This window comes from Urocitellus parryii, chromosome 1, assembly GCF_045843805.1.
Source record: "Urocitellus parryii isolate mUroPar1 chromosome 1, mUroPar1.hap1, whole genome shotgun sequence".
NCBI classification, from domain to species: domain Eukaryota; kingdom Metazoa; phylum Chordata; class Mammalia; order Rodentia; family Sciuridae; genus Urocitellus; species Urocitellus parryii.
The window spans coordinates 147,307,235-147,322,766 of NC_135531.1; positions in this window are offsets into that span (position 1 = coordinate 147,307,235).

The following is a 15,532-nucleotide window of genomic DNA, read 5'->3' on the forward strand; positions in this document are numbered from 1 at the left end:
CTAAAAAAACTTTTAAATGAATAAACAAGAAGATGATGGATTGTGAGCATTGCCAGGTGTACACTGGGGTCAAAAATAACAGCAATTGCTTAAAGTTCTGAGGCAAAAGAGAGCTTGACTTGTTCCAGTGTGGTTGAAGAGGAATGAACACCAAGATGAGTGGGTGAGATGAGGTTGGGAAGGAAAACAAGGCCTAAATCATATGTCAAGTATACAAAAGTAAGGAATTATGCCCTCAGGGAACTCCAGATCTAGTGGGGAACCTGGCTTTTACATTTGCTGTTGTCTCCTAGTCACTTCTGCAGTCACTGTCCTTCTGGCATAGAACTGGCTTAGAGGAGACCCTTGATGTTTATGTCATGGATATCCACATGGTATGTGTGGCTAGCTAGATAGTGAGCCGGGTGGATAGTTGGAGGATTGGACAGATGGTTGACTAGATGGATGGATGGTTGGATGGATGATTGGCAGGGATAAGCAATCCAGCTGGTTGCTTCAGCAGATCCTCTCTGTCACAGACTTTGATTTCAAGCTCTGCAGGATACTATAATTTAGTGACAAAAAACTCGAGTAGATGTGAACAAACCTGTGTCTGACTCCCCAGTCAGACTTATGACTCGCTATTTGAACTAAGAATGATCTTAGGCAAGTTGCTTAGCCTCTATTTGCTCATTTATAAGCTATTTTGTACATATTATGTAATCTCACTTGTATCTTAATAATAACAAACTAGGGTTTGTTTTTTAATTATATAAAGTAAAAAGGGCATAACATATACCCTCAATCATAGTAAAAGTAGCTCAATATCTGTTAGCAACAAGGTATAGAAACTTAGTCTTGGGCTGGGGATGTGGCTCAAGCGGTAGCACGCTTGCCTGGCATGCGTGCGGCCCAGGTTCGATCCTCAGCACCACATACAAACAAAGATGTTGTATCTACCGAAAAATAAAAAATAAATATTAAAATTCTCTCTCTCTCTCTCTCTCTCTCTCTCTCTTTTAAAAAAAAAGAAACTTAGTCTTATTGTACATGAAGGGTATTGACCCCCCAATAATCAAACTTGTTATCATTAAGCAAAAACTGAAACACTAGGATGTTGATACATGAAGAAGGATAAATATATTTAAATATGGCTTAGTGGTTATTTTTGTGGGCCTGGATTTTGTGGGAAGTCCAATTATAGCGAGAAGAAAACATGGGGAGTAAAGACTCATTCAGGACAAAGGGAATGGATTTTCTCATAGGACATAACTGCCAAACCATAGCGACTAAATGAGTTGTTCCTCCAATTCTGTGTCTATTTCCATGTAGGTAACCAATATTTCTCTTCTATAATCAGTTCTTCTGCTCCAAGACTGAGATGGAGATAGATGACTACTGACAAATGTGTCAATCATTGACTCTGTCACTATGTCTCAATAGTTCTCAATGTATCAGGAGATCTCTATGAGAAACAGCCTGAAAGTTATTTTGTACATATGGTGGGATCCCATAAAAACAAGCAAAACAAATGATGCTGGGCTTGGGGTTTTTGGTTTTTGTTTTGTTTTGTTTATGGTGCTGGGGATTGAACACAGGACTTTGTGCATGTGAGGTAAGCATTCTACCAACTGATCATATACCCAGCCCCTTGGGGTATTTTTATAGTACTGGGAGTTGAACCCAGGACCTTGTGCATACTAGGCAAGTACTCTGCCACTGACCAATTTCATCTCTAGGCCTTTGGGGTTTGTTTTCTTGCAGATTCACTCAGGCTGGCCTCAAACTTGCAATCCTCCTGCCCCAACTTCCAGAGCAGCTGAGACTACAGGCTTGCATAAATGTACCTGTCTTCAAATTGATGCTATCAGAATTCAAGATATAGGGTTATTCTCTGCAGGGGGTAAGTAGGAGCAGAGTAGCTAGTGACTAACAGGTATATGAGTGGAGTTTGCTGGATTCTGATAATTTCTGTTTCTTGGTCTGGGTACTGGTTGCACAGGTATGCCCAGCTTTTAAATATGCATCAAGGAAGCCAGGCAGGGTGGCACACACCTGTAATCCCAGCAACTCTAGAGATTGAGACAAGAAGATTGCAAATTCAAGACCAGCCTGGGCAATTTAGTGAGAGCCTGCCTCAAAGTAAAAATTAAAAAAGACTGATGTCTCAGCTTAGTGTTAAAGTATTCCTGGGATCAATCCCCAGTATCTCAAAAAATACAAATAAAAAATAAAAAGGACTGAGGATGTACTTCATTGATAAAAAACACACTTGGGTTCAATCCCCAATATAAAATAAAATAAAAAATCAAGGGGTGGGAGTGTTGCTCAGTGGTAGAGTGCTTACCTAGTATGTAGGAAGCCCTGTGTTTGGTCCCAAGAACAGAAAAAAAAAATTAAAGTTTAAAAAAGTACATCAGGGTCTGAGGTTATGGCTCAGTGGTAGAATAGTTGCCTAGTATGTGTGAGGCACTGGGTACGATTTTCAGCAACACATATAAATTAATTAATTTATTAATGAAATAGCCCATTGGCAACTAAAAAATATTTTTTTAAAAAATACATCAAGAAGCATGCTTATGCATACTTTTCTCATAAGCATGTGTAAAGTAAGTTGTATTAGTTAGGTGTATTAGTTATCTATTACTCTAGTGTCTTCCTTTCTTAAACAACATGCATTTGTTTTATGACAGTGTTTATGACTCAGAAAATCAGCATAGCCTACCTGGGTCCTCTGCTTCAGAATCTCACACAGGGCTGCCATCTAGATGCGGTCCCAGCTAAAAGCTTAACTAGAGAAAGGTCCAGGTGATTTGATGTGTCATTTTGAGCCACAGGGAACCCAGATTGCACATTATTTCTGATGCATCTGTGAGGATGTTTCTAGATGAGATTAGCTTGGGAATTGTTGCACCCAAGTGAATTACAACTCCTTTGGGGATGGTCCTCCCCATGTGGTGGGGCATCATCCAATCCTTTGGAGGCCTGAACAGAACAAAATGCAAATGAAGAAAGAATTCACCCCATTTGCTTCTTGTCTACCTGCTTGAATCAGGACATGTCTGCTCTGGGACTGGGATTTACACCAGCAGCTCCTTTGCTTCTCAGGCCTTTGGACTGAGTCTAGAATACCACCACACTTTTCTTCTTCTTCTCAGCCTCCATATTTAAAGGAGCCAATTCCTCACGTTAAATCTCTTTCAGTTCTGTTTCTCTTGAGAACTCTGACTCATACCGTCCACTTCTAAGCTCACTCACATGATTACTGACAGGGTTCAGATCCCAGTGGCCACTGGCCAGGAGCTTCCCTCAGCTCATTGCCACATAGAGCTGCCTCATAGGCCAGCTCACGTCATTACAGCAATCGCGGAAGAGCCAGAGAGAGCTAGAAAGAAGCCACCTTCTTCTAGAGCTGAGTCTCAGAAGAGGCATCCCATCTCTTCTGCTGTGTTCTACCCATCGCTGGAGTGTAGCTCAGCAGTAGAGTGGGTGGAGTTCAATCCCCACACAACTTAAATGTTTAAGCAAATCAAAAGGGAAAATATTTCAAGGGGGTCCCCCTGAATCTCACCCAGGGTTGCATGCTCTTCTGTGGACTTTTAAAAATTCCTGCTCTGCATGAATGTCTACCCCTGCACCCTCCTAGGCAAATCCTCACCTCCGTCTGGCAGGTACAAGAAGCCATTACTGCCCGTCGAGGTGGTGCACGCTTATAATCCCAGCAGCTCTGGAGACTGAGACAGGAGGATCTCAAATTCAAAGCCAGTCAGCAATTTAGCAAGGCCCTAAGCAACTTAGTGAGACCTTCTAAGTTAAATATAAAAAGGGAGGGGGCTGGGGCTCAGTGATTAAGGGCCCCTGGGTTCAATCCCTGGTACCAAAAAAAAAAAAAAAGTCATCACACTACAAGGGTAAAATCCTAATACTGAGGACACTCCTTATAGCATGAGCCACCATGAATCCAACCATTCATTGAGTACCTACTAGGTACCTGACAGAGACAGCAAGGAGGTGAACTTGAAGAAATCAAGCACCTAAAATGTAAGAACCATGCTGAGACATCTTCCTCAGCAATCTTGGGGTCTTGTTTTCACACTGTTCCCCATATAAAATGTTCCCCCAGTATTAGGGATTGAACCAAGGGACACTCTACCCCTGAGCTACATCCCTTATTTATTTGTTTGTTTGCCTGTCTGTTTGTTTTTGAGACAAGGTCTTGCTAAATTGCCATGACTGGACCCAAACTTGCAATCCTCCTACCTCAGTTTCCCAAGTCCCTGGGATTACAGGTATGCACTTGGTACCTGGATGCTCCCTCTTTATATATTCTTGATAATCATCATGTCAACAGCTGGGTGTGGTGGAGCATGCCCATAATCCCAGTGACTCTGTAGGCTGAGACAGAGGATCATAAGGTCAAGATGATTGTCAGCAATTTAGAGAAGCTGTAGGCAACTTAGCAAGACCCTGTCTCAAAATGAAAAATTAAAAGGGCTGGGGATGTAGTTCAGTGGTTAAGCACCTCTGGGTTCACATCCCAATACCAAAAAATAATAATAATCATTGTCATGCCAACATAATTCCTTCAATATTGACCCCAAAGGAAATACTTTAGAAGGAACGATTTTCGGTTGATCTGGGTTTGCTGGGACTGAGGGTCTGAGTTGCAGGACATTCAGTATTAGAAGTGGAACAATTTGGGGGACTGGGATATGGCTCAGTGGTAGAGTGCTTGCCTAGCATGCACCAGGCTCTGAGTCCTATCTCACACCAAAACCCAAAAACAACAAAAAGTGGAACAATCTTGGGTAAACCATAAGATTCAGCCAGGCTTCGTGCTATGTGTTTTGCAGAGACGAACACCAATCCCTCAATAAACCAGCAAGTAAAGGGAACCTCAGAGAGGTCAAAGGAAACTTCCAAAGGTATAGACAGGGATTAGGATGGGAGCTAGGCCTGTCAGTCTTCATAGAATGTACTCTTGGCAACTTTGCTTTTTTTTTTTTTTTTTAAGAGAAAGAGAGAGAGAGAGAGAGAGAGAGAGAGAGAGAGAGAGAGAGAGAGAATTTTTTGATATTTATTTTTCAGTTTTCAGCGGACACAACATCTTTGTTTGTATGTGGTGCTGAGGATCGAACCCGGGCTGCATGCATGCCAGGCGAGCATGCTACCGCTTGAGTCACATCCCCAGCCCCAAGGCAACTTTGATTTTTGATTTTTTTTTTTTTTAATTTCTTTAGCCAAGCCTCAAACAGGATTCTTGGATTAATGATTTATGGATGTGCGTTTGTCAAATTTTCTAGTTCCAAGCCCACAGTGTAAACTTGACCTTAGATTCTAAACACCTTTGATTGTAGCAATGCCTGAAAAAAAAACTAATAATATTTGTTGTTGTTGTTTGTTTGTTTGTTTTCCAGTCTCAGGATTGAACCCATAGGCTCTCTACCACTGAGCTTTGTCCCCAGCACTTTTTACTTTTTATTTTGAGATAGAGTTTCTCCAAATTGCCTAGGGTTGGCCTTGAACCTGCAATCCTTCTGCCTCAGCCTCCTGAACAGCTGGGATTACAGGCATGTGCTATCTTGCCCAGCAGAATATTTATTCTTGTTTTTTTTAGTTAAAGTTTCTGATGTCAGAGATTGAACCCAGTGTTCAGTAATGCTCTACCACTGAAGTATACCCCATTACATGAACACTGATATACTGCCAGGTACAGTGGTGCACACCAATGATCCCAGTTACTAAGGAGGCTGATACAAGAGGATTGCAAATTTGAGACCAGCCTCAGCAAATCAATGAGACCCTGTCTCAAAATAAAAAAATAAAAAGGGTTGGGGATGTGACTCAGTGGTAAAGCACCCCTGAGTTCAAAATACCAAAATAAATAAATAAGTAAATCTCAAGCCAGAAGCAGGGACACAGGAAAGGCACTTTATTTATATAATACCACGTACTTCACAGCCATTCCTTCCCTAGTAGCTACGTCAGGGTTCATGCCCAGCTGTTCCTCTGACTGTACACTTGCTTGTCCAAGGACAAACACTACACTAAAATGGCTTGAATATTTAGCTCTAAGTTACTTTGGTTCATTTTTATTCCAAATTCTTTATATATATATATATATATATTTTTTTTCAATTGTAGTTTGTCACAATGTCTTTATTTTTATATGGTGCTGAGGATTGAACCCAGAGCCTCACGTGTGCGGGGCAAGCGCTCTGCCATTGAGATACAACCCCAGCCCTATTCCAAATCCTTATTCTCTGTTTTATTTGTATTTGTTTTCAAAACAGCAGCAGAGGCAGGGTGGCACATGCTTGTAATCCCAACAACTCAGCAGACTGGAACAGAAGGATGGTTAGTTCAACCCCAGCCTCAGCAACTTAGCGAGACCCTGTCTCTACATAAAATATAAAAATGGGCTGGGGATGTAGGTCAGTGATCAAGTGCCTCTGGGTTCAATCACCAGTAGCCAAAAAAAAAAAAAAAAAAAAAACAGCAGAAGCCAGGTGCAGCACAGGCCTATAATCCCAGCTACTCATAAAGCAGGAGGATCATATGTTCAAGGCCAGCCTCAGCAATTTAGCAAGATTATGTCTCCAAATAAAAGATAAAAAGAACTGAGAATATAACTCAGTGGTAGAGTACCCCTGGGTTCAATTCCCAGAACCACAGTAAATAAATAATAAAAATAATAAAACAAAGAGGAGTGTGGATGGAGTCGGTCTACAGCACTTGCCTAGCCTGTGCAAGGTCCTAGGTCTCACCCACCCTGAGTGTCATACATGTGAAAAAGAAAATTGTAGACTGAGCATGGTGTCGCACACCTGTAATCCCAGCTTCTCAGGAGGCTGGGGCAGGAGGATCATGAGTTCAAAGTCAGCCTCAGCAACAGTGAGGTAACTAAGCAAATCAGTGAGACCCTAGGGCTGGGGATGCTCAGTGGTTGAGTGCCCCTGTGTTCAATCCCTGGTACAAAAAAAAAAAAACTTATAGAGTTTTTTTAAACAAATGATAAATAATGAATGGTAATTTCTAGGTGGTGGGATCACTATGTCCAGTTACAAGTTCCAAGTATTCTAATTGCCTAGTTTTTCAACAAGAACATGGATTTCTTGGGGGAGGGCGTATTGTTTAAATTCTTACCTAAGGAAATAAATATATAAAAAGAGAATAAAGCAGGGTTGGGTCACCTTGTAATTGGACGGTGAATGCAGAGCCACAATGGGTGACTGGGCTGCCCTGGGATGTAATGGGTGGAAGGGACAAAAGTCTTCAACTGAGAAGCGGGCTCCACAGCCTGCCATTTCTGTTCAGTTTGGGGTGGGGTTTGTTTGCTGGTTTTTGTTATTTCTTGGCATACACAGGGCTTCATGCATGCTAGGGAGGTGCTCTACCACTGATCTACATCTCCAGCCCTTTTTATTTTTTATTTTGACAAGAAGTCTCTCTCAATTGCTGAGGCTGGCCTCAAACTTGCAGTCCTCCTGCCTCAGGCTCCCAAATAGCTGAGCACATAGACCATAAACTGCCACACCTGCCCTTTTTTTATTTTTTAATTTTATTTTGAGACTGGATCTTGCTCAACTTCCCAGGCCAGCCTGGAACTTGTGGTCCTCCTCTCTCAGCCTCCTGAGCAGCTGGGATCACAGGTGTGGGCCACCACCCCCAGTTTCATATGTGTTCTTTGGATGACAGCACACCATTTTCTGTTGTGTTATGTTAGTGGGTAAAGTTGAGAAGCAAGTCCCCAGATGGTAGTAGTTCAAGGACTCTAAATCATTCCTCAGGTGCATCTCCATCCAGCAGGGCAAGTCCTGGATCTTGGCACAGCAATGGAGGTGGCCCTGCTGCAGCCCCCCAGAACCTTGGGAGGCAACCCCCGCCCCCGTTTCTGCAGTATTTGGTTCTTCTGTGTAAATCCTTATTCCTCCCAGACTCAGCCGCTCCAGCCTGGTCTGTGGATGCTGATGAAGAAGGGAACAGAAAAGAGAATTTACTTGTCCTTTCTTTGTTCCCTCGACCTTGAAGCACTTAACAGCAGAGCTCAGGGTGCGGAGAGCAGGCAGAGTTCTGGAATGAAAGGCAGAGAACTCAGAGGGCTCTGGGAGGCTGTACTCTTTCGTTCCGCTTTGGTCACCATAGTGACTTCTTTCTGAAGCCTCAACCCTGCAGTTATTGCTTGACATTCATTCATAATAAGGCCACCCCTGCGCTTTCCACCCACTGGGGAACTGAGCACTGCATGCACTGGGAGTCACGAGGCCAGGACACCGCAGCCTTGAGGCAGTGTGTGTCCTGCAGGTGGGGTGGTCCGCTGCTGGGAAGAGGGAAGATTGAAGGCTGGGTGTGCTGGGTGTTCACGTGTACTCTGGTCCTGTCCCCTCAGTTCACAGAGGAGAAGGGATTTGCCTAAGGCAATTGAGCCCTTTTGAGAACCAGCCAAGACTGGAGCAGGGCCCTCTTTATTCCTGGTGTAGAGGTCTTGGCACCTCATCGGTCATGCACGTGCAAGGCTCTGATCTGAGCCCAGGATTTTTCACTTTTTTAAATTAATTAATTAATTAATTTCTGGTACCAGGGATTGAACCCAGGGGTGCTTAACCACTGAGCCACATCCCCAGCCTTTTTTTTTTTTTACATTTTATTTGGAGACAGGGTCTGGCTGAGTTGCTGAGGTTGATGTGGAACTAGCAATCCTCCTGAACTGCTGGGAGTACAGGTGTGCACCACTGCACCAGGCTCACCTCTTGACACTTTGTAACAAGCACTGGGCCTCACACTTCCTCAGATTGTCACTAAAGGTTATTACCAGTGATTATGGCAATCAGATCATGAGCTCCTCCTGAACTAGAAGTTCTGTAGCCAAAGACTTCCATTTTGGTCACAGATTTACAAGTAAATCAGCTCATTTAGTCCTAAAAATAACCCCCAAAGGTGACCATTATTACCGATGAGCTACACCCCCAATGCTCTTGGTTTTATTTGGGGACAGAATCTTGCCAAATTGCCCAAACTGGCTTTAAATATGGATTCAGCTGCCTTAGGCCTTGTATCTCTGGGATTACAGGCCAGGGCAGCATGCCAAGCTATTATTCCCTTTTAAAGTGAGAAACCTGGGAGTTTCGAGAGTGGTTGAATGGATCCACTTGGAGTGAGAAGTAAACGTGAGTCTTAACTCATTAGTCTAGTAGCTCATTAGTCTAGACACTGGCTTCAGACTCTAGGATATCAGGTCCTACTAGTTGTTTGCTGTGTGACTTTGGACAAATAACTTCTCTGAGCCTCCCTTTCTCCATCTGTAAAAACAACATAATAATAGAACCTTCTATATAGGATCATTGAAAAGATTAAGTAAGGAAATATATGTAAATCACATAGTAATGTGTTTGGCATTTAATAAGTGTTATCTATTATAAGATCTGAAAGTAGTTTCCTGCTAGAACTACTCAAAGGAAAAAGAGAAAATTTGCATCCCACTGTCAGACCCACCCAGAGCCTAAGGTCTTCCATTGTCAAACAGGAAGAGAAGGTTTTCACAGAAGACACTTCAAGGTGAATGAAATAAATCTAAAAGACCCTTTTAAAAAATATTTTATTAATTGTTAATGGACCTTTATTGGATTTATTTATTTATTTATATGTGGTGCTGAGACTTGAACCCAGTGCTTCACACATGCTAGGCAAGTGCTTTACCACTGAACCACAATCCCAGCTCCTAAAAGACCCTTTTTAGAGCTTTATTTTTTATTTGAAAGACTCTGGACAAGCTGGGTACACTGGCCCATGCCTGGAATCCCAGCTACTGAGGAGGCTGAGGTAGGAGGATTACAAGTCCAAGGCCAACCTATGCAATTTAGGGAAACCCTGTCTCAAAATAAAGAGAGCTGGGGATGTTGCTCAGTGGTAGAGTGCTTGACTAGCATGTATGAGGCCCTGTGTTGAGCTCCTAGCACCATAACAACAAACTCAGACATGGAAAGGAAACAGAAGAGACTGATATTTCTCCATAATTTTACCATCAATACCCTCCAGACTTACAATCTCATACTCCCCAACACAATGGTCACTCACCCCATGTGGGTATATATATTTTTTTCTCCATACTAGGGATCAAACCCAGGGACACTTTACCACTGAACTGCTTTTATAGTATTATAATAATTTATTTTGAGAGAGGATCTCACTCAGTTGCCCAGGCTGGCCTCCAACTTTCAATTCTCTTGCCTCAGCCTCCCAACTTGCAGAGGTATCAAGCATGCACCATAGCACCCAGCTCCCAACAGGGTCTTAAACACATGAAATGTTCCTAGTCTAGACAGATCTGCTGGGTGCAGACATTGTTCAAATAGCCAGGAAGGCCAAGCGTGATGCACACATTGGACATGGATTACCCAGGTTCTGGTCTTGGTTCTGCCTACAACCAACCCTGTGACTTAATTAAAATTAAGATACGTGGGGCTGGAGTTGTAGCTCAGTGGTAGAGCGCTTGCCTAGCATGTGTGAAGCACTGGATTTGATTCTCAACACCGCATAAAATAAAGATCTATCAACAACTAAATAATATTTTTTAAAAAATTAAGAAAAGTTTTGGGGCCTTGGTTTCTTCATCTGTAAAGTGAGAGGTTTGGACCAATTCTGGAAAACCTGAGAGCAGACCTGCATTCTACCTTACACCCCCATCGCAGCAGGCCAGGCCTGGGAGTTACAGAAAAAGGCCTCAGAATCCTTTAACACTGTGTTCTCATAATGTCCCACCAATGGATCAAAATTAGCATATAGGTTAGTACCTAAGCTAAGTGCTTGAACTGGATCTTTCTTTTTTTTTTTTTTTTCCTCAAAATTTTATTTTTTTGCCAGTACTGGGATCAAACCCAGGGCCTTACACATACATACTAGGCACGTGTTGTAACACTGAGCTACATGCTCAGCCTAAACTGGATTATTTCTAAGAGCCCATTCAACTTTGATATTCTAGATGGATTTGACCCTCTGGGTTTGCAGTCACAAGAGGAGGCTGGAAAGAGGAACAGTAGTGATAAGAACATGGGCATTGGAATCAGAAAATCCTGGGTTTGAATTCCAGCAGGTTATATGCAATCATGAGTGACTCACTTCTCTTTGAGCTGTGGTTTATTTTTTTTTTTTAATGTTTTTTTTTTTTTTAAGAGAGAGTGAGAGAGGAGAGAGAGAGAGAGAGAGAGAGAGAGAGAGAGAGAGAGAATTTTTAATATTTATTTTTTAGTTCTCGGCGGACACAACATCTTTGTTGGTATGTGGTGCTGAGGATCGAACCCGGGCCGCACGCATGCCAGGCGAGCGTGCTACCACTTGAGCCACATCCCCAGCCCCTGAGCTGTGGTTTAATCTCTACAAAACAGATCAGAACTCCAAACGCATTACAGATTAAATTAGATAAATGTTTGTAATGTATCTCTTGCTTGCACATAATGTTACTGAAAGCTCAGTCCTTGTCCCCAATGCCAATCTAGTAATGAAGACATGATTTTGAGAAAAATGAAACAGAAGTGAAAGGGTAAAGTTTCTAAGCTGCAAAGCCTGAGTTAAAATGCAAAAGACCGGGCATTGTAAAGTTTCTAAGCTGCAAGGCCTGAGTTAAAAAGTGAAGGACCAGGTATTGTTAAATTCCTCTGCTACACCCAGAACCTGAAATTCCTGAGGCAGTTAAGACAACGCCCTACTGGCCATTTAGCCTAGGGCCCTGTGCAGCTTGTCACGTAGGCATACAGGGCCCGAACCAATCAGTTTGAATGTGTACCCTGCTTAGGAGTGACCAATCACCCCCTCCCGACCTGTTCCCACCAATGAACGTGCTAATCATGTATGAGAGTTGTTGTTCAATTTTCCCGCGCCTCATGCTGATTTGTTCTGATGTATGCAAAGCCCCTGCCCTCCCCCAAAAGTGTACTTAAGCACTGCTCGACCCCTCCCCGGGGCTCTGGGCTGCTCTCCCTTCTTGAGTGAGCCTGGAGCTGAATTGGATCCTCAATAAATCCCCTTCTGCAATTGCATGAGTCAGTCTCTGGTGGTCTCTTCCTCCGAAGCTTTGCCAGACCCTTACAGAAGGTTTATTGCTTTGCAAAGAAGAAACATAGGGGACTCCTACCCCAAAGGCTGTGATTCTGCCCATCAGCAGAACAGAGGGACTTTTAAAGAGGTGACTCAAAGGTGACATTTCACGTGTTCTAGGTCTGGAGTCGTTATTCATTTGTTAATTTGGGAGATAGTCACTTCCGGAGATCTTCTGGTGCTGTCCCCCAAGTCTGGATGACTTCATTCCTATGGTGTGTGTGTGTGCTCAGGGACTGCCTAAAATGGGGAAGAAAGGTTAGGTAGGAGCAGGGAGACAGGAAGAGAAAGAAACATGTTCATTTTAAAAATCAGCTGCAGTGACAGAGCAGCAAGGGCTATATTCACAGCATAAAGTGGACCATGAAACTCCATAAATGGAACTTAGACACACCCAGCAAGAAATGTGTGCACCCAGAGACCTGCCTTCTTCCTGCGCATGCCACCTCCTGACAAGAAGATCAGAAGCCCTGACAAGTGGCTTCTGACGTGTGCTTCCTGGAGCACCCCCCTTTCCCCTGGCCGTCTCTTCTGTTAATGACAGATTGTTCTCTGCTTTTCTGAAGCTCCCTGGGAGCTGTTGGCACGTCAGGAAAATCAGAGCAGCCTTGAGTCTTCTGGGTGAGACAGAGCTCTAGAGAACCCCAGAGATGAGTGAAGTGCGGGTTTGCTCTGGTTTGCATACTTGGCCCCCTGCTTAACAAAAGTAGGCACCCAATATTGGTGGGAATATTGTGTCGTAAAAGCAGAGCTGTTGTGGGGCTGGGCTTTGTCTCTCAGGATAGGTGTCAGGGAGGCTTGGGGTGTGGCTCTGGGAGGACACTTGTCTAGCATGAGTGAAGCCCTGGGCTTGATCCCCAGCACCTCAAAAACAAGGGATTGAAAAACAAAGCTCGGGTTCCAGGGCCACGTGGGAAAATTTGGTTATAGTTTCTCTAGATTTCTTAATTGTAAATTCATGGCCCAGGTACGGACACCACCCACTCTGCCCAAGGTGGGGGTTTGTAACAAGGGTCCACTTTATCTTTTGAATATAGCCCTGGCTTCTCTGCCACGGCAATTTATTTTTTTAAATGGGCCTGTTTCTTTCTCTTCCTCTCTCCCTGCAGCTTCCTAATCTCTCCCCCTCCCTAATCTCAGGGAAACAAGGTCAATTTTCCACCCCATTTTTAGGTAGATTTATCTGTCCCTGAGCACACACCCACCATAGGAATGAATTCATCTAGGCTTTGGGGATGGCACCAGAAGATCTCAGAATTGACTGTCTTCCAAATTAACAAGTGGCTTACAATTCCAGGCAGAGAACAGTAGAATGTCACCTTTGAGTCACCTCTTTAAAAACCCCCTGTTCTTGGGATGGGCCGAATCACAGGCTGAGGGACAAGAGTTCCCTGTGTTTCTTCTTTGCTAGCAAAGCAATAAATCTTCTTTTTCTTTTTTCTCAAAACCACTTCCTTGTTTTTGGACTGGCATCAGGGACAAGGACTGAGCTTTTGGCAATGGATCCACTGTGCATGCCACAGTGGCATTACTGACCAGTCACTGCCTTCTTCTTCCCAGGCAGCATGGAAATTATACCGGGGATTGAACCCAGGGGCACTTTACCATGGAGCCACAAACCCAGGTCTTTTTAGTCTTAATATTTTAAGACTAGGTCTTACTAAGTTGCTTAGGGCCTCACTAAATTGCTGAGGCTTGTCTCAAACTTGTGATCCTCCTGTCTCGGCCTCCTCAGCTTCTGGGATTACAGGGCACGCACTACCATGCTCAGCTTGCACAACCCTTCTCAAGACTGCTTCAGCCAGGCATGGTGATGCACACTATACCAATCCCAGCAACTCAGGAGGCCGAGGTAGAAAGATCACCAACTGGAGACCAGCCTGGACCACTTAGTGAGACCACATCTCAAAACAAAAAATACAAGCACTAGGGGTGTAGTTCAGTGGTGGAGAACCCCTGGGCTTCATCCCCAGTACCTTTACCTTCCAAAGACTGTGCTCTGGGTAGCCATTAGCAAGCCATAGGGCAGCCACCCCAGAGCAAACATCGCCATTTTTCTCTGAATCTCTTTATTTTTCCTTGTGGTCCTGGGGATGGAACCCAGGGGACTCTACCACTGAGCTGCACCCCAGCCCTTTTTAGTTTTTATTCTGAGACAGAGTCTAAATTGCCTCAGTTGGTTTCCAACTTTTGATCCTCCTGCTTCAGCCTCACAAATGCCTACGATGACAGGCATATGCCACCACACCCAGTTATTTGACACATTTCAAGTGTTTAATAGCCACATGTGGCTAATGGTTACCATGTTTGAAGAGTGCAGATTTTAGAATGGTTCTGTTACTCCAGAAGTTTCTACTGGACATCCCTGCCCTGGACTCACTATCCCATGCTGCCCCTTTGTCCTCAATCTCAAAAGTAAGTAAGGGCATCCCTCAGCCACCTTTGTTTCCCTTAGCAACTCACCTGTCAATAGGTCATGTTGGTGACTTATGACAAGGGAATGATAAGGGAAATGAAGGGGCATCATAAATGTGAATTTTAACAGAAACACCCAAGTCCCAGCCTTTTTTTTTTTGGTACCAGGGATTGAACTCAGGGGTACTCAACCACTAAGCCACATCCCCAGCCCTATTTTGTATTTTATTTAGAGACAGGGTCTCACTGAGTTGCTTAGGGCCTCCATAAATTGCTAAGGCTGGCTTTGAACTTGTGATTCTCCTACCTCAGCCTCCCAAACCACTGGGATTACAGGCGTGTGCCACCATGCCCAGCAACAATGAGAAATTTTAATCATTGCAATTTAGTGTCAGGACTGGACTTACTTTTTTTAAAAAAATATTTTTTTAGTTGTCAATGGACCTTTATTTATATGTGGTACTGAGAATCAAACCCAGTGCCTCACACATGCTAGGCAAGTGCTTTACCCCAGAGCTATTTCCCCAGCCCCGCTTTTTTTTTTTTTTTTTTTTTTTGTACCAGGGATTGAACCCAAGAGCACTCAATCGCTGAGCCACATCCTCAGCCCTTTCTTATATTTTATTTAGAGACAGGGTTTCACTGAGTTACTTAGGCCTCGCTAAACTGCTGAGGCTGGCTTCTTTGAACTCACAGTCCTCCTTCTTCAGCTTTCGGAGCTACTGGGATTACAGCACCGCGCATGCCTGGCCTGGCCTGGACTTCAACTTTTAAAAGGCCCTTCTGGTCCAGGTATGGTGATTCACGCCTGTAATCCCAGCTGCTCTGGGAGGCTGAGGCAGAAGGATCCCAAGTTCAAGGCCAGCCTGGGGGATTTAGCAAGACTGCATCAACATAAAAATAAAAAGGTCCGGGAATGTAGTATTGAGAGCCACAGCTGAAGGGGCCCCAGCAAACTTCCAGCTGCCAGCAAACTTCCAGCTGCCGGCTGATGATTGGCTCACAGCGGCCCCAGCAACATCTAGCTGATTGGCTCCTCTGAGGTGAT